Consider the following 23,219-nt stretch of genomic DNA (forward strand, 5'->3'; position numbering starts at 1 on the left):
TGCTTAAAGCAGAAACCATGAAATGGGAGGGCTTTAAACAATGTGAATTTATTAGCTTACAGTTTGAGGCCTTGGGAATGTCCACATCAAGCCATCAGCAAGGCAATGCTTTCTTCCTGATGACTGGCTGCCAGTGACCCTTGGCTACGTTGCCATATGGCAAGGCACATAGTGGTGTCTGATCAACTCTCCTTCTCTTCAAGATTTTGTTGCTTTCAGCTTCTTGCTTCCACAGTTTTTTCTGCCTCTCTCTCGGTATTCATTCCACTTTAAAGGACTCTAGAAGACCTATCCTGAATGATCTGGGTCACACCTTAATTGTAGTAGCCTCATCAGAAGGTCCTACTTACAGTGAGTTTACACACATGAGAATGGATTGGATTTAAGAACATGTTTTTCTGGGGTGCAAACAGCCACAAACCACTATAGCCCTAAATAAAAATTCTGTACCAATTAAGCATTAGCTCCTCATTCTCTACTCTACCCTGGCCCCTGGTAATCTGTATTCTAGTTTTTGACTCTATCAGTTTTCTTAATCTAATTATTCCATATCAGTGAGATCATATACTTTTATGTCTGACTTATTTCACTCAATATGATGTCTTTAAGGTTCATTCATGTTGTAGCATGCATCAGAACTTCCTTACTTTTTTATAGCTAATATTCCATTGTATGCACATACAATATATTACTTATCCATTCATCTATGAATGGCTATTGTGAATAATGCTGCTATGAACATCAGTGTTCATGTATCTGTTTGACTCCTGCTTTCAATTCTTTTGAGTATACATAGCTATGGGATTGCTGGGTCATACAGTAATTCTATATTAACTTTCTGAGGAACCACCAAAATAACTTCCACTGCAGCTGCACCATTATATATTCCCACCAACAATGATAGAATGTCCATATTTCTTCTTATCTTCTCCAAAACTTTGTTGGTTTCCATTTTGTTTTCTTAATAGTTGCCTTTTCAGTGGGTGTGAAATGGCCTCTCATTGTGGCTTTGATATGCATTTTCTTAATGGCTAAGGATGCTAAGCACCTTTTCATGTGCTTTTTGACCAATTGTATGTCTTCTTCAGAGTAATACCTATTCAGGTCTTTTGCCCATTTTAGAATTGGGTCATATTTCTTAATATTGTTGAATTGTATGATTTTTAAAGATAAATTCTGTATATTAAAGTCTTCTTAGAAAGGTGCTTATCAAATATTTTCTCCCATTCTTTAGTTTATCTTTTACTTTCATGACAAAGGCCTTTGATACACAAAAGCTTTTAATTTTGATGAGGTACTGTTTATCTCTTTTTTCTTTTATTGTTCATGCTTTGTGTGAAAGGACTAGGAAACTATACTTAACACAGAGTCTGGAAGATGCTTCCCTATGTTTTCTTCTAGGAGTTTTAAAATTTGGTTTGCATATTTAGGTAATTAACTCATTTTAAATTAAGTCCACATTCACTCTTTTGTATATGGACATCCAGTTTTCCTATTACCATTTGTTGAAGAGACCATGCTTTCCCTACTGAGTGGAGTTGACACCCTTGTCAAAAATCAGTTGGTGAGGGGGTGCAAAGGTAATTCATTGGTAGAGTTCTCGCCTGCCATGTGGGAGGCCAGGGTTCAATTCCTGGTCCACGCACTTCCCAAAAGCAAAACAAACAAAAAACAAACAAAAATTCAACAAACAGTGCTGTAATAATGGGATACTCACATAGAAAAAGAATGAAATGTGACCCTGCCATACAGTATACAAAAAAAAAAATCAGTTGGTGAACATGTGAGGGTTTATTCCTAATCTTTTACTTAGTTTCATCAGTCTTTTTTTTTTTCCACATAGGCAGGCACTGGGAATTGAACCTAGCTCTCAAGCATGGGAGGTGAGAACTCTGCCTACTGAGCCACTGTGGCCCACCAGATTCCATTAGTCTTTAAGTCTGTCCTTGTGCCAGTACCATTATTTTTTATTACTATGGCTTTGTAATAAGTTTTAAGATCAGGAAGTATGAGTCCTGCAACATTGTTGTTTTTCAAGATGGCTTTGGTTATTTGCGGTTCTTTCATATAAATTGGATGATTGGCTTTGCCATTTCTGCAAAGGTCTTGAAATTTTAATTGGAATTGCACTGAATCTGTAAATTGCTTTGGGTAGAATTGACCTCTTAAAAATATTTAGTCTTCCAATCCATAAGCATGGAGTATCTTTCCATATATTTAGTTTCTTGATATCTTTTAGCAGTGTTTTGCAGTTTTCTGTGTTCAATTATTTACTTCTTTAGTTAGATTTATTCCTATTTTTTTAGTTGCTATTGTAAGTGGAATTTTTTCTTGATTTCCTGCTTCATGTTTGTTATTATTAGTGTATAAAAACACTACTGATTTTTGCAGTTGATCCTGTACCACACCACTTTTCTGAACTCACTTATTAGATCTAGGAGCTTTGTTGTGGATTTTTCAGTATTTCTCTACATAGAATCTTAGCATCTGCAAATAGGGAAAGTTTTATTTCTTCCTTTTCCAATTTGGATGACTTTTATTTCTTTTTCTTGCCTACTTGCTCTGGCTAGAACTTCCAGTACAGTATTCAATAACAATAGTGACAGTGGCATCCTTGTTTTATTCCTGATTTTAGAGTAAAAGCTTTCAGTCTTAAACCATTAAGTCCAATGTTAGTTAATTAATCATAGACAAATTAAGGAGAGTTCCCACCACTTCAATTCTTTTGGAAGAGTTAGAGCAGAATTGGTATTAAGTCTTCCAGGAATGTTGATAGAATTCCCCTATGAATACATCTGGTGTTGGGCTTTTCTTTGTTGGGAGGTTTTGGTTAATGATCCAATCCCTTACTTACAAACCAGTAACTGGTTTGTTGAGATCTGTTTATCCTTGAGTTAATGTAGGTAGTTTAAGTGTTTCTAAGAATTTCTCCAGTTCATCCAGTTTATCTTAGTTATTGGCATACAATTGTTCATAGGTTTTTTTTTTTTAATCTCAGTGTGGCCAGTAGTAATGTCCCCCCTTCATTTCTGCTTATCATTATTTGTATCTTATTTTCTTCTTTGTCATTCTAACTAGTGGTTTATAAATTTTATTGAGCTTTTCAATGAACCAACTTTTGGTTTTGTTGATTCTGTCTACTGTTTTCGTTTTCCATTTCATTTATCTTCACTCTACTCTTTGTTATTTCCTTTAATTTGCTCACTTTGGGCTTAGTTTTCTCTTCTTTTTCTAGTTCTTTCAGTTTTGAGATTAGGTCCCTGATTTGAAGTCTTTCTTATTTTTTAATATAAGCATCTAGAGACATACATTTCCCTTTCAACACTTCCTCCACTGTATCCCATACGTTTTGGTCTGTTGTATTCTCATTTTCATTTGCCTCATGATATTGCCTAGTTTTGCTTCTGATTTTTTCTTTAATCCATTGGTTGGTTAAGATATACATTGCTTGATTCAAACATATTTGGGAATTTTCCTTTTCTACCTCTGCTGTTGATTTACAGCTTTATTCCACTATGGTCAGAGAATATCATTCTTTGATGTCAATATTTTGAAGTTACTGAGATCTGTTTTGTGGCCCTTGTGGTCTATGTTGGGGAACGATCCATGTGTACTTGAGATGAATTTGTATTCTGTTTTTGTTGGGTGGAGTGTTCTATATAAGTCTGTGGAGTTTAGTTGGTATAGCATTTAAATCCTGTATTGCCTTATTGATCTTTGCTTTTTGGGAAGCGCATGGACTTGGAATCATACCTGGGCCTCCAACATGGCAGGTGAGAATTCGATGACTGATCAACCCATGCACCCCTTGTTTGGTCCCTTTTTAAAATTTCTATCTACTTACACTCTTATATTATTCATTCATTATTTTCCTGATATACTTTTGTTCTTTCTCTGTACTTTCCTATGTTTTCTTGAGCATTTTTAATATCATTTTTCAAGGCTTTGTTCAGTGTGCGCACATTTTCTTCTTCACTGGTGTTTACTGTATTTTATTCTCTTTCTTGGGTGGGCCATTATTTCCTGTTTCTTTGCTTGTCTTGTGCTCTTTTGTTGCACAATGTACATTTTTAAAAATATATTTGCTTTATTTACCTAACTTTGGATCTTTGTAAATATTTTTACAATGAAGAAATTAACTAAAGTAATTTTTTTAATCCAAAGTAAAATGAAGCAAATCAATCTAACTGTACATCCAGTTGGTCATATAACCACATAGAGGGGGACTATTCCAAGTGATATGAAAACACAATAATGTGACTGTCCATTCCTCATGGTTATGCCTTAAGGACAAAAAATAACTGCAAACAATCAAACTATTTTCAGTAGGTGCCTGGTGAGACAGAAGCGTTGGGACTGTCATTCTTCTCGGCAGGCTGTGGGATACATCCAGGGGATGCCTGTGTTAGGGTGGCAGAGTACTTGGCTTTTTGCTGTGGTTGAAAGGAAATGCAGGTGCAGAGCAGATGGGGTTAAGGCATGGAACCCTTAGCTGAGCTGGTTCTCTCCATATTACCTCATGATAGAGTTCATCTTTAAAAAACACGTTTCCTATATCTGTCTACCAAAAGGGCCTAGAAATGAGGACAATAAGCATGCAGATCATGGTGAGCAAACACTGAAGGCTCCTTGGAGAAACAGTTGAAACCAGATGGGGCATGGAACGAAGGAGGTGAATGCAGAACATCTTGGCATACCAGAGGGCCAGGAAACTGTCAGAGCAGTAGGGTCATGTCAAAACGACTTGGGAATCAATCCAAATAAACTCCCACCAGGCAATGATGTAATGAAACATCTGAAATATGTTTAAATCCAAGAGTTCACAATGATGCTTTTCAAAAAATTAACTTCTAGAAGACTGAAGGAATCTTATTGAAAACTGCCTCATTCTGCCCTTTACAGTTAATGAGGAAAAATAAACCAACTGTATTACCAAACAGTTAATGATGAAAAGCTTTTCTTTATAGAAGTATTTCATTTAATTCATAAAGGAGAAATGGACAGAAATATCAACCTCATGATTTAATGGGCCCAGGCAATAATCAACAATAGCTTCTAATCACATAAAAAGAGAGCTCAGTCCCCCTGGTGACATGGGAGATGACTCCAGGGATGATCCAGCCCTGGCACCATGGGATCAACAATTTCATCCTGACAAAAAGGAGGAAAAGATACTAATAAAGTATCTGTGGCAGAGAGAGTTTGAATAGAGTCGAGAGGCAACTCTGGAGTCACTCTTATGCAAGCTTCCATTAGACGTCACTACCTACCATAACTTGCCAAACCCCAGCCAAAACCATTCCAGTCAATCCTGAGGAATACCTATGACAACAGATAAGTTTCTACAAAGGTTCCTTGCACTAGGGTAGCTTTCCAGATGGGTTCCTGGACCAGATAAGTCTTGAAACCTAGAAGGGCCAGCCTCTTCAGTACATCAACTAGTTTCACTCCCCTACCCCATATTATTGACCGTCCCTTCCAAGATGAAAAAGGTAGAATGGACATAGCCCAAATACTCCTAAAGAGTGGGACAGAATGATCAAAGATGATGGTGGAGTTATACAGAGAAGGTAGGGTTTAACAAACGAATATGATGGCTGAATCATACGGATATTTCTTTTAGTCTCTAGTATCTTAGAGAAGCTAGAAGTAAAAATCTAAAATTGGGAAATTGTAGCCCATTTCAAACTCTGAAAATTGTTCTACAACTAATTGTTGTGCTGTGCTCTGAAATTTATTGCTTTTTTGTATATATGTCATTTTTTTCCCCAAAAAAGAAAAAAAAAGCCGATTGTGATAATAAAAAAATATTTATTCCTTCTAGCTTCTATGTTCTGGAGCAGCTAGAAGGAAAAATCTGAGATGATGGTATGGTAACCCATGACAAACTCTAGGATCTGTCCTGTAACTACTTCCTGAAGAGTGTTTTGAAAACTATTGCTTTTTTCCTTATTCGCTTTGTACATATGTTATATTACCCAACAAAAAAAGTTAAAAAAAAAAAAAGTTCAGAAGATGTTCTGTAACTCCTGATAGGATCCCCTGCCAACTGAGAAGTAGTCTTGCTGCTCCCCCCAAAATGCAAGCAGCAAACAAACAAAAACTGAATCCAAGAAAACCTTCCTAATTTTAATTCTAAATTTGCAGGAAACACAAAGGTAGGAGGGATATATTTCACAGTACTATCAGAGGGAAATCATAAAAATACAAATTATGAGAAACTATAGGTCAAACAACACAATTTCTTCAACAAAAAAATTAAAGAAAAAGAGACGGGAGGATCTAAAAGTAAAAGAAACTTGATAGATACAAAATTTGTATTTTGACTAGTGCATTTCCTAATATAACTTATGTAGATAGCTTAATTGAACACCATAAGTACGTGGAACCTTGAATAGGGCATGAGATTTTGTTGGTTTGTCCAGAGTGATGCCCCGATAAATATCAGAGTGATTTGAACAGTGAATAAAAAAGTATTTGCAAAGTCCCCTTGGGGGAATGGTGAGAACGGGGGAAAATTTAACTTCCCCAAGTTGAATTCTCAATATTCTCACAAGCAGTGGGACCAACCAAAGCAATAGGATGAGCCCCCGATCTTATGGTTTGTTCATATGAAACTTAACCCCACATAGGATAGGTCAAGCCTACTTAAAATTAGGCCTAAGAGTCACCCCCAAGAGAACCTCTTTTGTTGCTGAGATGTGGCCTCTCTCTCCAGCCAACACAACAAGCAAACTCACTGCCCTCCCCCCTCTATGTGAGACATGATGGCCCTTCCTGGCAATGTGGGACAGAAATTCTAGAATGAGCTGAGACTCAGCATCAAGGGATTGAGAAAACCTTCTCGACCAAAGGGGGGAAGAGTAAAATGACACAAAATAAAGTGTCAATGGCTGAGAGATTCCAAACAGAGTCAAGAGATTATCCTGGAGGTTATTCTTATACATTAAATAGATATTACCGTGTTGGTCAAGATGTAATGGAGAGACTGGAGGGAACTGCCTGAAAATGTAGAGCTGTGTTCCAGTAGCCATGTTTCTTGAAGATGATTGTATATGATCTAGCTTTCACAATGTGACTGTGTGATCATGAAAACCTTGTGTCTGATGTTCCTTCTATCTACCTTATCAACAGACGAGTAAAAAAATGAAATAAAATAAATAATAGGGGGAACAAATGTTAAAATAAATTTAAATTGAAATGCTAGTGATCAAGGGGAATGATCCATGATGATGAATATGCAACCATGTGATGATATTATGAATTACTGATTATATACGTAGAATGGAATGATCATAATAAATAAATAATAAAAAAAAAGAAACGTGATAGAGCTATCAACCAAAAGCACGTCCAGGCCTCAGTTAGAATCTGACTCAAATGAATTGAAAAATGAACAATACCTAAACATAAAAGCATATATATCTGTATTTTGTATGTCTCTATAGACATGAATACAGAAGTAGATATTTGATGATATAAAGGATTACTATTAAATTTTTTAGGTGTATTATGGTATTGTGATTTTCATTATTTTTAAGTGTCTGTAATCAGGTATTGGTAACGGCTGAAGTTGGATGATGGATACCTTGGATTCATTCTGTTTTTCTCTTTATTCTAAATGTTTATATATTTTTCTATAATAAAATGTTTTCATTAAAAATTGGAGTTTTTTTAAAAGAAAAAGATAATTGGGGTAAAGCTTTGTTTTGTTTTACAAACAGTAAAAATAAAAAAAATGTGCACTAGTTGACTTCAATTTTTATTGTTAAAAATTCAAAATACCTGGGAAAATGCCCACATAACTCTCTAAAGTTAAAGAATAGCAGTGTTGAAAGAAATTCATTATTCACTGTCACCAGCACACCTTGACCTGTACATACCAACTCATTCCAATGTGAGACATTAATAACTAGAAGAAAATGCCATGAAGAAGTCTTCAGAATGAACAGTTTCAGTTCTCAATCGTGATAAAGCAGTCCACAGCATTAGCTAAAGCCATACATCAACAACCAAAATCCCTTTCAAAATTTTTTTGGTGGGATGAAGTTGCAGAAAATGAGAAAATCATGGACATAACACCGAAGTCTCCGTGTCTGAAAATACTTGCAAGAGAGCCACCTCAAATCCTTTTTGGAATGAAGAGAAACAACAATCAACTGACAAGCCCACCCACACAGCACAATTTTATGTTGACATCTCATAGATTCTTACTTTTGTGGCTATTTACCTAAAGGAATTTTACTCCCAAAGCCACCTTCAAGCTCCATTTCAGCACAAAACCAGAGAGATCACCAGCCTCTTTTGTTCCACGAATTCCACACTCACAAAACCATCTCATGACGTTTTGGCAGACACTGGTTATGCGGTTCTGTTTATACCCCGCCATATAATCTCCTCATTGATATATATTCTCACAGGCGTTCAATTTTCACAACTGAAATATCACCTTCAGATTTTAGCATGAATCAACGATGACTCCAACAGAGGAAGGGTGGGTCCGGGGCGGAGGTAGGAAGCACTGGGGCGTCCTTCTCACCCAGTCCTCGTGGGTCAGCCAGCAGGACCTCCTGCCGTCCAATTTGCTTCACCGTGGGGCGCTTCTCGCTGCAGTAAGGAAACGGGTCCTGCGAGACCCCCCTGTTCAGGAAGATGTACCGTGTGATCAGGGCCAGGCATAAGAAGTGGCCATCAATAGCCAAGGCGAAGGGCTGCTCCGGGGTGGACTCTTCTTGACGATCTGGACTCGGTCCTCATAGATCAAAACGCCTGGATGGTTCGGTGCTTGACGGAAATGACACACACTTCCGGGCAGAAGGGGTCACCGCTCATGGGGTTCTCGTTTACAGCAAAAGATGAGGGCCCCGTGGGAATGGCTCCAGGTTCCCTGTGTCCAGCAGGGTGATGAAGTTGTCACAAAGCACCAGCAGCCTGCTCAGGGCCGACGCAGCCCTCAGTTCCTTCACATGCTTCTTAAAGCGCAGGTGTCTTCTGTACTGCTGTTTGGTGGCAGTGAAGATGGCTGCCCCGGCGGCGGGGCTTCCTCCAGCAGGAAGTGGTAGATAAAACGGAAGTTGGTGCTCACGTAGAGGCTCTTCCGGCAGCATTCAGCGCGCTGGATGCTGATGGGGTCTTGGTAGTCTGTCACCTGCTCCTGCTTCACCGCAGGGACCAGCTTAACGGCCTTGATATTCATTATGTCCACTCGTTGACCGGCCCCCCCCCCCCCCCCCGCTGCCCTGCGGCCTGGGGTTTGCCACATTGTACACTTTATTATTTTACAATTTTAACTCCAGCACGCCTGTTTCTTGATTTTGTAACCAGCTGGTGATAACAGAGATTTTCTAGTCCTTCTCCTCACCTATCAGGAATGTCCGTCCATGGCACACGCTATATGTAAGGTTTTCTCTGTTTGTCTGGGCCTCTGCCTTGTCCTGCACTTTTGTTTGTTGGTTGTTTTGGAGTTCTCTTGTTTACAGGTTTGTCTCCTCTGTTTTATAGGAGACAGACCTTCCTCTCCTGGGCATTTAACACTGTCAGGCCTTTGCCCCAGACTGTTCATCTCTCTTTGTCTCATGTAGCTTTTGCCTGGAGGACAATTCTGAGGGGAGGGTTATCCCAGAAAGGACTTTCCCAAGTCAGTCTTTCCCAGCTGAAAGTTGATCAGGGACCCTTGAAGGGGGCACAGAATGACTCCAAAGTACTCTGAAGGGGGATCAGGAAGGGCTCGAAAAGTTGCTTCAATGACTCCTGAGCTTTCCTGTCCTGCCCAGAAAAGATAGCCCTTCACCTAACTGTCTCCTGCAGCCATAAGAAAGCACTGCATCTTTAAATCTCCACTGTCTCCACCCTGTTGAAACAATGGCTGCTACCTCCTTTGAGGTGGAATTTGTTTAGGACAGGTTGAACCAATAGCTACTTTCTGAGCCTGATCCCAGCGATTCAATTTCACCAATCAAAAGCCATGATCAGCGATTGGCCATGCCCCACCCTTTTTTGGAGGATAGAGGGGCGGGTAGACAATTGCTACATCCCTTTCTAGCACCCACTACTAGCCAATGACCTAATCCCTTGGCAATCTGCTGCAAGAGTGGGGGATGGGCACCAGTAGCCACCTTGCAGAAAGAGCAATTTACATTTCTTCACTGTACTTTATCTACCTTATCCTGCTCTTTTTTGGATTATGTACAGTGTTCTGGCCTCTGGAGTTTCAAAATAGTTGTTTCAGATAGTAGCTAACTGACTGCTTAATAGTAGTTTTGGTTGGAGGACTGAGTCTTGGAGCTCCCTACTCCACCATCTTCTCCAGAAATCTATCATTACTTTTTATGTATTTGCCTTTCATAGCTGGAGGGAAGTAAGAAGTGGAGTTACTTATGAAAAATACAATAGTAACGGCATCTATAGTTACCCAAATTGTTAGCTTTACCAGGCATCTTTATTTCTTTATGTCTAGTACCCTTTCCTTTCAGTCTGAAGAACTCCTTTTAGCATCACTTGTAGGACAGGTCTAGTGGTGGTGAGCTTCCTCAACCTATGTTTATCTGGGAGTTTCTTCATGTCTCCTTCATTTCTGAAATCTTGCTGGATATAAAAATTTTTTGATAGTTGTTTTCTTTCAGCATTTTAAGTATTTCAACCCACTGCCTTCTTATCTCCCTGGTTTCTGTCAGGTCTCAGAAAAATAACTTTACATATTAAAGGGACTTTTTGTCCTGGGGGCCCCTCAGCTTCTTTTGGCAGAACCAAATGTGGCAGCATGATGAACGATTACCAGACATACCAGTGCCGCACCCACCAGAAAGCAAATGAAGCAAGACCAGATATGCCTATAAGAAACAATAATAGGCAGGTGGTCAGTGCCTGTTCCTGCTTGATAACCCTTGACAGTACATGCAGCTGCACATCAAAGGAGAGCAGTGTGCCAGAACCCCAGCAACCAGCCAGATCATAAGTCAATAAGCCCCCATCCAGTCAAGGGACAGAACACCACCTAGCTGGCACCCTCCCCTCCCAGCGTGGTTTTCCTTTAAAAAATACGCCTCTCAGAAAGACAGGCAGAACCATTTTCTGTCCTTTCACTGGCTCCCACCTGCTTTCTCCCTTCAATAAATCTGTTAAGCTTTGACTGCTGTCCTGTGTGAATTGCTTAACAACTCCAACCCAACAGTTTCTATGAGAAATCAGAACTCAATCTTATTGGGACTTCTCTGAACATGACATATTGCTTTTCTCTTGAAGCTTTCCGAACTCTCCTTGTCCTTTGAATTTGATATTGGTCAAATATATGATGGGGTGTGTTTTCTGCATATTTATCTCTGGATTTATTCAATGTGTGTATTTACATCTTTTGCTATGTTTGGAAGTTCTCTGTCATTTTTAAAAAATATCCATTTTGTCTTTTTTTTTCCTTCTCCTTTTGGGACACAAAATGTGTATATTGGTAAGTTTGATTGTGTCTCAGAGGTCTCTTACGATATTTTTTCTTGCCATAATTTTTTTCTTTCTTCTTTTTTGGCCTGACTTATTTCAATCATCTTGTCTTCGAGTCTGCTGATTCTTCCTTCTGCTAGTGTCAAACTGCTGTTTGAAAGCCTCTTGAGAATTCCTCATTTAAGTTATTGTCCTCAACTCCAGTAGTTCTGCTTGTTCCTTTTATACAGTTTCTTTCTACTAAGATTATCATATTGATCATTGTTTTCCTGATGTTCTTTAGTTCTTTCTGTGTTTTCCTTCATCTCCTTGCACATTTTATGATCATTTTTAAAAATTATTTGTTCAGTATGTGCCATATGGCATTTTTCACTGGTGTTTTCAGGATCTTTATCCTATTCCTTTTGCTAGGCCATCATTTCCTGTTTCTTTATTTGTCTTTTACTTTTTTATTGCACACTGTATTTTAACATGTTAACTCTCAGATTTATTCCCTAAAATGTCTAGTTCTTGATTTTGTAACCAGCTGTTGATATGAAAGAGATTTTCTTGGGTGTCTGGTCCTGTTGGGGAAGTTTTCCCAAAGCAAATGCAAAGTGTGAGTTTCTCCCTGTCTTTTCTGGGTTTGTGTTTTGTCTTGTGCTTGTTAGTTGCTTTGGAGTTCTATTTTTACAGGACTTTGAATTCCTCCTCTATTTCCCAGGAAACAGGCCCTCTCCCTCTTCCCAGTGTTTAAAACAGGTAGTCCTTTGCCCCAGGCTTGTGCCTCAATAATTTCTTACAGTTGCTTTCCTTATACTTTCAAGCTGCTTTTACTTGGAGGGCAAATTGTAGGAGGGGGCATTCTGGAGAGGACTTTCCCAAGTCAGTCTTTCCCAGCTGGAACACAGCCATGGACTCACAGAGGTGGAATAGACTGGCTCCAAATTGCTATAGGAAGCTATCAGAAAGTGCACAAGGAACTGCTTCTGTGGCTCCCCAAAGGTGTGTTTTCTTGACCTGCCCATCAAATGCAGATCTTGAATTATCCCCATAAGCTCTGAGGAAGTAGAGAATCTTTAAGTCTCCTCAGTTGCCTTTGTCTAGAGCAGGTTGGAATGGTAGCTGTCCTCAGAGTCATCTGAAATTGCTAATCAAAAGCCATGATGAGAGAGCTGCTTGTCTCTGTCTCGGGGAAGTAGATTTTTGAGTTGCTTTTGTCAACAGCAAGCTAGCCAGGTGCCAGAGTTCACAGTGGTCGGCCACAGAGTGGGGAATGGGTGCCATGTAGAGAAAGCAATTTACTAGTCATTACTGTAATTTGCTAGCCTCTTCCTCCACACGCTTCCTTGGAACAGTGTTCTCCTGGACTCTGAAGTTTTGAAGTAGCTGTTTCAGACAGTTTGTTCCCATTTAATAGTTGTTCTGATGGAGAACCTTAATATTGGAGCTTCCTACTCTATCTTTCCACAATTCCCCTAAAATTACTCTTTCCCCTCTTTCGATATTGTACTATCTAGAAGGAAGTCTCAGTGGTTTTTTATGAATCTAAGATTTCGTAGAGTTTATAAATGCTAAAATATTCTCAGCCATTATATATTTGAATATTGCCTCTATTTGTTTATGAATTCAGCAAATATTTTTGAAAGTCTGTGCTCTTGGTGCTGGGGATGCAGTAGTGAACAGACAAAAATCACTGCCCTCATGAAGCGTCCATTCTATCGGGGCAAGAGAGACAAACAAAGTAAGTAAGGATAAGCATAAATACTAAGGGAAAGCTCAATCCTAGGAGTAGAGAGAGTTTGTAGGGGATGCAGTATTTAATAGGGTGGCCAGAGATGGATTTGTTGAGAAGGCAACATTTAAGCAAAGACCTGAAGGAGATGGAAGTCATTGAACAGTATTAAAGGCAGAGGGAAAAACTAGTTTCAATGTTCTGAATAGAAGGAACATGGAATGTTTGAGGATCAGAAAGGCGTTAAAAGTTTTTGCAGTTTTAGGAGTTCTGAATTTTTCACAGAACTCTTGATTTTATTGACTTTTACCACCAACCACTATAAACTAACTGCTTAGTTTAGGTCTTTTGGGTTACTCTGGTAGCCTCTTTGCATCTACTCAGGGAGGGCAGGCGTTATTACAAATTCTTAGGGGTATCTTTCCCCCCTCCCTAGAATGGAGCAGAGGCTGAATGTTTCTTTGCTGCCTTCTTTTGTGGAGAGGGTTTGTTTAGTTTATCTCTTGAGGTTTCATTTTAATTTTTTTCCCCGGATCTCTGCTCTCACCTGTCATCTAGCAAGGCCCCTAGTCCATCTTTTCCATTCATAGTCCACCAGAAATAAAGTTCTAGGCCACCCCACCAGAGATTGGTAAATATCGCAAAGGGCAGCAATCAACACTTGCATTCTGACATACACCTTTCAGGCTCATATTTCTCCCTCTTTTATTTTCTTTTAAAAATTTTGTGCAGATAACATTATATTCAGAGGTTTTTACTTTCTGTTTAGTCCCTCATCAAATGCTTCCATAAATGTGGTATTCTTTGATAGTTCAAATGGTCCTGGGCACCAAAGATGGCATGGCTTGACCAGGAAGGTGGATGGATATAGAGTGAGTTTTAATCATAACCTGTAGATACCCCCTTCAACAAAAATTGGGCAGTGTTCCAGTTGCAAAGGTAGTTGTTCAGACTACTTTTGTTAATTTTTTCAGGGTGCACATTATGAGCTCATCGTGTTACCCAGTGACTGCTTTCTGTCTCCTCATTTTGAATACAAAATAATGTCTTTCTATAATTTCTATTGAAATAGAAAAAATAATCAAACGATTTCTAAACAGAGGGCTTTTAAGCAGGGGATTTTCAGAAGTCACTTTCTCTTCCCTGTCGCAGAGATTTCCCTCTTTCTCTAGGAATAATAGACAATAGTAATGCTTTGATTTTTTCACTGTTTACCATGTGTACGATGAGAAGGGAAAAATTTTCAAATTTTTTGAGAAATCTTCATACGATGCAGTGCAGCCATATTATATAATCAGTGGCTCACAATTTCATCACATAGTCATGTTTTCATCTCCATGATCATTTTTAGGAAGTTCGCATCACACCAGAAGAAGAAATAAAAAGAAAAAAGAAGGTATCTGCCCCCTATTATTTATTTTTTAATCCTTGTTTTTTTAGTCATCTATCCATACCCTGGACAAAAGGAGGATCAGGCAAAGTTTTCACAGTCCTACAGTCACATTGTAAAACCTATATAGTTATGCAGGCATCTTCAAGAATCAAGGCTACTGGAACACAGTCCAACAGTTTCAGGTACTTCCCTCTATCCACTCTGAAACACCATAAACTAAAAAAGGATATCTATATAATGTGTAAAAATAACTCCCAGTATAATCTCTTGACTCTGAAATCTCTCAGCCACTGAAATGCTATCTTGTTTCATTTCTCTCTCTTCCCCTTTGTTCGAGAAGGCTTTCTGAATCCCATGACATTGGGTCCCAACTCACCCCCGGGAGTCATATCCCACATTGCCAGGGAGATTTTACACCCCTGGGAGTCATGTCCGATGAAGAGGGGAGGGCAGTGAGTTCACCTGCCAAGTTGGCTTAGAGAGAGAGGTCACATCTGAGTAACAAAAGAGGTTCTCTGGGGGTGACTCTTAGGCATAATTATCAGTAGACTCAGCCTCTCCTTTGCAGGAATAAGTTTTATAGGAGCAAGTCCCAAGATTGAAGCTTCAGCCTATTGAATTTGTTGCCTAAACTGCTTGCAAGAATATCAGGAATTTCCAGATGGGGAGGCTTAATATTTCCTCTTTTTGCCCCAGTTCCCCAAGGGGACTCTGCAAATATTCTTTTATTCTCTGCCCAAATTACTCTGGAATATTTCAGGACATCATATCAACCTGAACAAACCAGCAAGATCTCACGCCCTATTCAAGATTCCATGTAGTTGTGCTGTTCAGGTAAACTGACCATACAAGTTAAATTAGATAATATGCTACCTAAAATATAAATTTTGCACCAAATAAACATCTCTCCCCTTGGTCTCACACAGAAGTTGAAATTTGAAATTATGGGCCATATCATCCTTTACCCACTGTTCTGATTTACTTAGTCCTATCCAGAGCAGCTTCATTCATATCTCTAGTCTAAGTCTGATCACTTTTTCAGCTTTTTTAAACAGTTGCTGAATGGGGTAACTGACAGAAAAAAAAATTTAAATAATGATTTTATGGCTTTTCCCCCTAAACATCTCCTTTGTGTCCTAATATTTTAAAGGATATTTAGGGGAGTCTCTAAGATTCTTATTTGGACCTTTTCATATGGGTCCTAGTTATAGAACTTGGTATTGTTTGTAGAATTTAGCTTGGCTTATGAACTGAGCAAGGCATAGAACTGACTGAGACATGAATCCAAGGTCCTGGATCTCAGAACAGGCAATTCTAGAAGAATTTAGGCTACAGATAAAGTGGGACCATCTTTATATAATTCTAGGGTCTTGGTTAGTTTGGATTTTAGGGTTATGAAGAAAGCCATAGGCTCATTCAGTTTAGGGAATATGTTTATTCTTGGACTTGGGTTCTGCAAAAGAAATCTTGCTCTATTGAGATTTCCAAAAATTCCTTGGATTAAAGCAATTAAGCTTTTAGTCATTTAATATGATTTTGGGTCATGCATGTGGACACATCCCTAAAATATTCCTTGATGGGAAGATTTTAAGGAACAGAGGCCAAAGATCACCTGGTTCATTGACCATTATACACTGATAACATTTGTTGAGTACCTCCTCTAGATCAGACATTATACTAGGTTCTTTATAGCAGTTATTTTATTTTATACTTGTGAAAAGTCTATGAAATTAGCATTTAAAAATAAGTACTTAAATAAATGAGGCTCAGAAAAAGCAATTTACTTGTAATCACAAATCTTTTGGCTCAGAAATCTTGCTCTTTTTATTATACCTGCCAACTTGGTTCCATTGATCAGATATGGAGTCAGTTCTGGAGGAAATGGATGTTGCATAGGTCACCAGGTCAGAAGCTTGAACTTAAGGGAAACTAGACTAGTTGTTAAGTCTCTAGAGTGGTTAGAACCCCTTAGATTTCTCTATCTTAGCATAGGGACTGGGATAAAGCTGAACTCATTGGTCAAGGTCAGGCAGATAGTGAGAGACCTGGATCCTGTCAGAGCTGCCAGCGCCAACAACATATATAAATGTGAAGAGGTATCAGAATATATGGCTGATTGACGTCACAAAGAATTAATAGAAGGGGTTTTGAGGCAGAAAAAGGATTTGTATTGTCCCTGACTCAGCAAATATTTATCAAATGACTCCTTTGTATATGACGTTATGCTTGGGACAAGTAAAGCAAAGGTAGAATATGCCCCCAAAGAACTTATATTTTGCAATTTATATTATGTAAATTACTTTACTATACAGTGGAATGGAATAAATATTAAAGAAATAAATGCATGCTATGGGATCGTAGATTAACTACTTGACTGGAGAATTAATGGAAGGCTTAATAAAAGAGGTGACATGCAAGCAGGTTGTTAAATGATAAGGTGACATATTCATAAGAAAACAACATGAGGAACAGCACAGAGACTTGAGTCCAAGGATATAAATGAGAAAAATGAATGAATTCGACTTCAGGAAATGGCAAGACAGAGTAAGGTGGACACAGATGTTTTGGTGTCCTATTCTGCCTTCTTATGAAAGTAGAATCTTTACTTTATTTGGGGGAAGTTACCATCCCAAATCTCTCAGTCCTGTTGGTTATATGTGCCTTATACACCCTCTTTTTAAAAAAATCATGTGTGAACATGTGATCTAGGCCTAGCCAATTAGTACATCTTTCCCCTCACCACAATAACTAGTTCAAAGATAGGATGTGACCTAAGTCAGTCCTGGGGCTTTGACTGGGGCTGTTGGGGAATAGAACACTCTCAGCTGGGTTGCTAGGATGTGAAGACGTGCACCTGGACCTTCCAGGAACCACCATAATGGGAAACCTACCTAAGAATGAAATGTCCAGAGAGAAAATCAGAACCAAAAGGCCAGAAACAATGTCTTGAACTCACGTGGATTTTCACTTATGGGAGCTGATAACTGCCCCCTCCCCCAGTCCATTTTTTCTTGAGTTTATTGAATTGGATGTGTATTAGTTGTAATGAAGGGTCCTGGCTTATAAACAGGACAAGAAGGCTCTACCATGGAAAGTAAGATACAGCAAGCAAATGAATTGGGCCATGATGAAATTAGGGAAAAATGAGCCTGGGAAAGAATTCTAATATTAGTTGGCACAGAGTTAGAGTGGATTGATAAATTAGCAGATAGGGGGTCATTCCAGTTTTTTCAGTAGTAGACTGATGGCAGTGAAGAGTGTAATCTTTGTCCCTTTTTAGGATTAATTTTTTAGTTTTTTTCTCCTCTCTGCACCCTGGCATTATTTATATTTAGAGCAATGCCATTTTTGTATCTTATGGGTGTCTTTTTTTTTTTTTTTGTAGAACCTAGCCTTTGAATTAATCAGGATCCCAAATATGAGGTTTGTGTTTTTCTGAAAAGAGACAAAGGGGAATTTCCTAGCTGTGAGCACAGAGAGCACAGGCTCACCAGATACTTATCAGTTGGATTCCATCATTTCCTCTTCTACATCCATAAGCCACTGAATTATATTGCTGTCATGGCAATAAACCCAGTATTACTTGTGCTATAGTCATGTGGGCACTTTACTTAAAATGACCCAACTCCTCTCTCCCTATACCAGATTGTGCTCTCCTTGGTGGGCAGGTACTAAGCTTTGTGCATTTTTCAGAAGTTATTTTTCACAGTGCCAGTCCATTCTCTTGAACATAATAGATACTCAAATGCTTGTGGGGAAAATTTTCCTTTAAATAGAACCACTATTACATTTTTGTTAAAGCTGGTATTAGTATATAGGTTTAGAGATGGCAACCCCTTAGAAAATTTTGTTACTCTCTTTTTAACAATTAAGGGAAGAAATAACACATGGAAGAGACTGTTTTGACATTTTGAATGTGCATATGTATTTATTCTAAGAATAGGAGATACTAATGTCTCCAGAAGTCACAGAAAAGCCTTGGATATTTCTAAAAGTATAATTCTTCTCACTCTATGCCTCCCATTTTCTTTTCATGCTACACTCAATAATTTTCTTTTTCAAAAAATTATGTAAGTGTAGTTAGTCCCTGAAGGAGGTGGTGCTTAATTCTGCCTCCCCACTCCCTTGAAGTACACTAGATTTAGAGACTCGCTTCCAAAGAATAGAGTAAGAAAAGGGGAAAACAGTAACTTCACAGTGGAAAATCCTGGCAAACACTATTTAACCAAGTGATGAAAGTGAACATTGCAGTGATGTCATGTGAATAACATGTACCCCTCGACGTGATGTGAGGAGAAGGGCACTTAATCGCTGTTGTATTCTTTCCATATACCCTTAACCACAATTTAATCATGAGAAAAACAACAGAAAAAAGCCAGATTAGGGACTGTTCTACAATACACCTGGCCAGTACTCCTTCAGACTCTCATGGTCTTGAATTAATCAAGGTGAGATTGTGGAGCTCCCATAGGTCAGAGGAGACTGGGGAAATGTGATGATGGCTAAATGCAAAGTGGGACCCTGGATTGGGCCGTGGAACAGAAAATGGACTTTAATGGAAACATTGGTGGAATTCAAATGAAGTCTGAAGTTTAGTTAATAGCAATGTTCCAATGTCAGTTTCTTAGGTGAGACATATGTCAAACTAATGTAAGATGGGGAGGTTGAGTGAGGAGTACATGGAAACTCTCTGTATTATCTTTTCAACTTTTCTGAAGATCTTAAATTATTACAAAATAAAAAAGTTTATTTAAAATTGTTATGAAGTATTTCAGACATACAAAAAGCAAAGAAGAATATAATTAACACCCATGTACCCAGCAACAAGTTAAGAAGTAAAATCACAAATGTAATTAAAGGGCTCTATGCGTATCTCCACAATCTTGATAGTCTCTTCTTGAGGAGTAATTACTATCTTAAATTTGCCTTTATCGTTTCTATACATGTCTTTATGTTTTTCCCTGTATATATATATGTAAGTCAACAAACTGTATACACTATTGTGTTACATATTATAGATTTAAATTAGTGATACCACTCTGTATGCATCCTTCCTTAATGTGCTTTGGTCACTCGATAATGTATGGTTTTAGAGGTCATTTATGAGGTTCATGGATCCTGCACCAGTCATTCATTCAACAAATATTTATTTGCTTCTACCACATACCAGACAGAGTTCAAGGTGCCGAGGATTCAGCACCAAATCAAATATTCTTAGAGGGCTCTGTGCTTGAAGATGGATATATAAACAGTGTTATCGATAAGGTCAATCTGGTTAGGGAGCCATCACACTATAAGAGGTTGGGAATGGATATTTGTTCCTAATTTTAATGTTGTCTCTGCATATTCCCTATGATAGATTTTTTTTCTGATGGCCTGCAGACATTTTTTGTTCAGTCAGCCCTATGTCTTTTAAAATTTTACATTCATCAACAACATTTCAAAACGAAGAGATTTTGCATAACACTTTGGATTCCAGCTTCGCTTGAAAAATCTAGCCCCACTGGACTGAGTCCCACTTGGTTACTGCTTGGAGGACCAGAGAATCTACTGCCTTCTAGTTCCTTACAGCCTGTTTCCCCTTTATATGACTGCTTTGCTTCCTGTACTCTCCAATGTTTTTTTTCCCCCTTTATTAGAGAAGTTGTGGGTTTCCAGAACAATCATATGCATAAAATAAAGGATTCCCATATACATATATGCCCTGTAATTAACACCTTGCATTGATGTGGAACATTTTTTTAAATTGATGATAGCACATTTTTATAATTGTACATGATTTAACTTAGGATTCACTGTGTAGTGTAGTTCCATGGATTTTTTAAAAAAACATTTATTCTATTACTATATGCACAATCTAATACTTCCCCTTTTAACCACCTTCAGATATATATTTCAGTGCTGGTAACAACGTTCACAATATTGTGCTACCATTCCCAACTTGCATTATCCAAACATTACTATCATTTAAAATTGGAACCCTGTACATTTTAAGCCTTAACTTCCCATTCCCTCTCCCCACTCCATCTCCTGGTAACCTATATTCTAGATTCTGACTCTATGAGTTTGCTTATTACAATTATTTCAAATCAGTGAGACCATACAATATTTGTCTTTTTGTGTCTGGCTTATTTCATTCAACATGACGTTTGTGACCCTTTCACCTTATAATAGGTATGTTTAAGATCCTCATTCCTCACATACAGTCCCTTGAATGTTGTCATTGACAGTGTCGATAAACATGGGAGAGTGAAAAGATATATATACTCACATATAATTTGAAGTTTTAAACCTTGTCTGTGCTTTGGCGACCCTTCTCTTCTTAATGGGAGTGATATAATTTCTTGTGGCTACCCAACCTTTGTTTTACAAGTTGGTAGTTTTCTAAATGTCATGAATTTACTGCAGTTTGTTCCACTGTTGCTCGAGAGCTTGAACATGCAGAACATGGTTCTAACTGCCAGGGTAATTCAAAGAAAGACTAGCCTTGTTACTGCATTCAAGGATCTTGTGGTTAAGACTCATCAACAAATAACTGTGTAATTCAACATATTAATTGATCACTTGCGATGAGCTAGGGATATGTACAGGGAACTTGCTACAGGCAAAGAGAATGACAAGGGTGCATATGGCATGATTCTTGATCTCAAGTACTCTGATTGTCAAGGACAGCGGTCTGCAGAGTTCAGTGTGGCAGCATGAAGATTCTGGGCCCAACTGCACAAATTCTGATTCAGTCGTTAGGGAAAGAACCAGAAGCCTCCAGTTTTAACAAGTTACTGAGGCAGAGGCAGATTCACTGTGAAGCTAATAGAGCTTAAGCCACAGGGCTCCTCCTTTGCATTGGCTCTGTGAATGCTAGAAGTTGCTAGGAGTGCTTTAGGTTGGAGGTGGGGCCAGGAACGATTTCTACACAAGCGCTGTTGGTAAGTTTCCTAAAACGGCCTGAATTTCCAAGGCTTCAGGAATTTGTTGTGATTTCTTTTCTCCTGCCAGATTAATATTCATGATTGTACTCAATTTTGATCCATAATCTTGTTTTATTTTCCTTACAGTGAGATCACCAAATTGTATGCGCTTTAGACTGCTGGCCTCAGGTGATTCCGAGGCACATGTTCTCGGGATCAATCTTAGACAAATGCTGATCTAGGGCTTATGGAACAGGGGCAAGATGGAATATAAAAACAACCACATGTAATACCTGGGGAATGTTGTAAGGGTTGTGGTTATAGAGTCAAAGATAATACTAGAGGTTAATAGAGGAATCAAAATTTAATTTGAAAATTTTAGACTCTATACCTAGTGTGATGGTTAAGTTCATGGCCAGGTTATGGTGCCCAGTTGTACGGTCAAGTAAGTACCGGCCCGATTGTTATTGTGAGGACTTAAATCATCAGTAAATTGATTTCATCTATGGCTCATTCATCTACAATAATCTGAGGAGATGGCCTTTAAGAATCAGAGACATCCCATCCAATCAGTTGAAGGCTTTAAAAGGGGAAGGGAGGATTTCAGCAGACACTAGAGAGAATTTCCATCTCTACTTCAGCCTTCCAGCTTCTGGAGAATTCATCTAAAACCTTTATTGGCAAGTTTGCAGCCTGCCCTACAGAATTTGGACTTCCAAGTCCTTGTAGTCATGTGAGACAAGTCTTATACAAATCTCATACTATTACAGATATCTCCTGCCGCTTCTGTTTCCCTGGAGAACCCTGACAAATAAACTAGCAAACTTGTGACCACCTGATGTCAGTCTGCCATGCAGTGGCAATTTGGATAACTTCACTCACTTGCTAAATGAGTGTGTGTTAGAGGTATGTTAGAGGAGTGCCTAAATGTGGGTATCTATTTTTTTTTTTCATCATGGGAATATTGTTAGATTGATGGGAATATTCCTCTATGGGCAGAATTTTCTGAAGGAATATGAATACATTGTCAGCTCATCCCTCAATTACTCTGCTTCTTCTCTTCCTCTCACCCTTAGCTTTTCACAGTTGAGTCCACTGTTTTCCATATTCTGTCAACCTCTTTCCCCTACCTGCAAGCAAGGAATCATTTAGGCAGAAAGTATGAGCAACCTCAGCTCTACCATGTAATTGGGCTTTTAATTAAGTTAATACCATAGCATTGGGGCCTTGTGGTCTAGCTAAGTTTGCTAGGTTCCACATCCTTCCCACTCCCAAGATTATGCCCAAAGCAGATCTAGGGGCCAGGTGGTATTTTTGATGACCATCCTTTTCATTTCTCTTACCTCTCAAAATAGAACAACCCTGAGTTTGAGCACGCTGCACCCTATGATAAGGACTTGTCCAGACTGAACTTCTCAGAGTCAAATTCCTATTGAATGTGTGCCCGGAAATATTGCAGAATAAGATTTGCTTAGAATCTTGCTTATCTAGCAGTTTTTATTGTCTTGTATCTTCTGGACACCTTACTAAATGTTTTACATTTGAGATTAATACCTCATTCTATTATGTAGGTATTGGCATCCTCACTGTACATATAGATGACAAAACTGAAACTTGCCCAAAGTAATGTAGCAATAAAAAGAGCAAATTGGAACCTAGACCTATGGATTCCAAATTCATCGTCTATTAGAAATCAATGGTTATTTGTTTCATCACAGATATATATGGGCTTATATTTATAAGGAGTTCCCGTATGTATTCCTAGAGTAAG

The sequence above is a fragment of the Tamandua tetradactyla genome, chromosome 5 (assembly GCF_023851605.1).
Source record: "Tamandua tetradactyla isolate mTamTet1 chromosome 5, mTamTet1.pri, whole genome shotgun sequence".
NCBI lineage: Eukaryota > Metazoa > Chordata > Mammalia > Pilosa > Myrmecophagidae > Tamandua > Tamandua tetradactyla.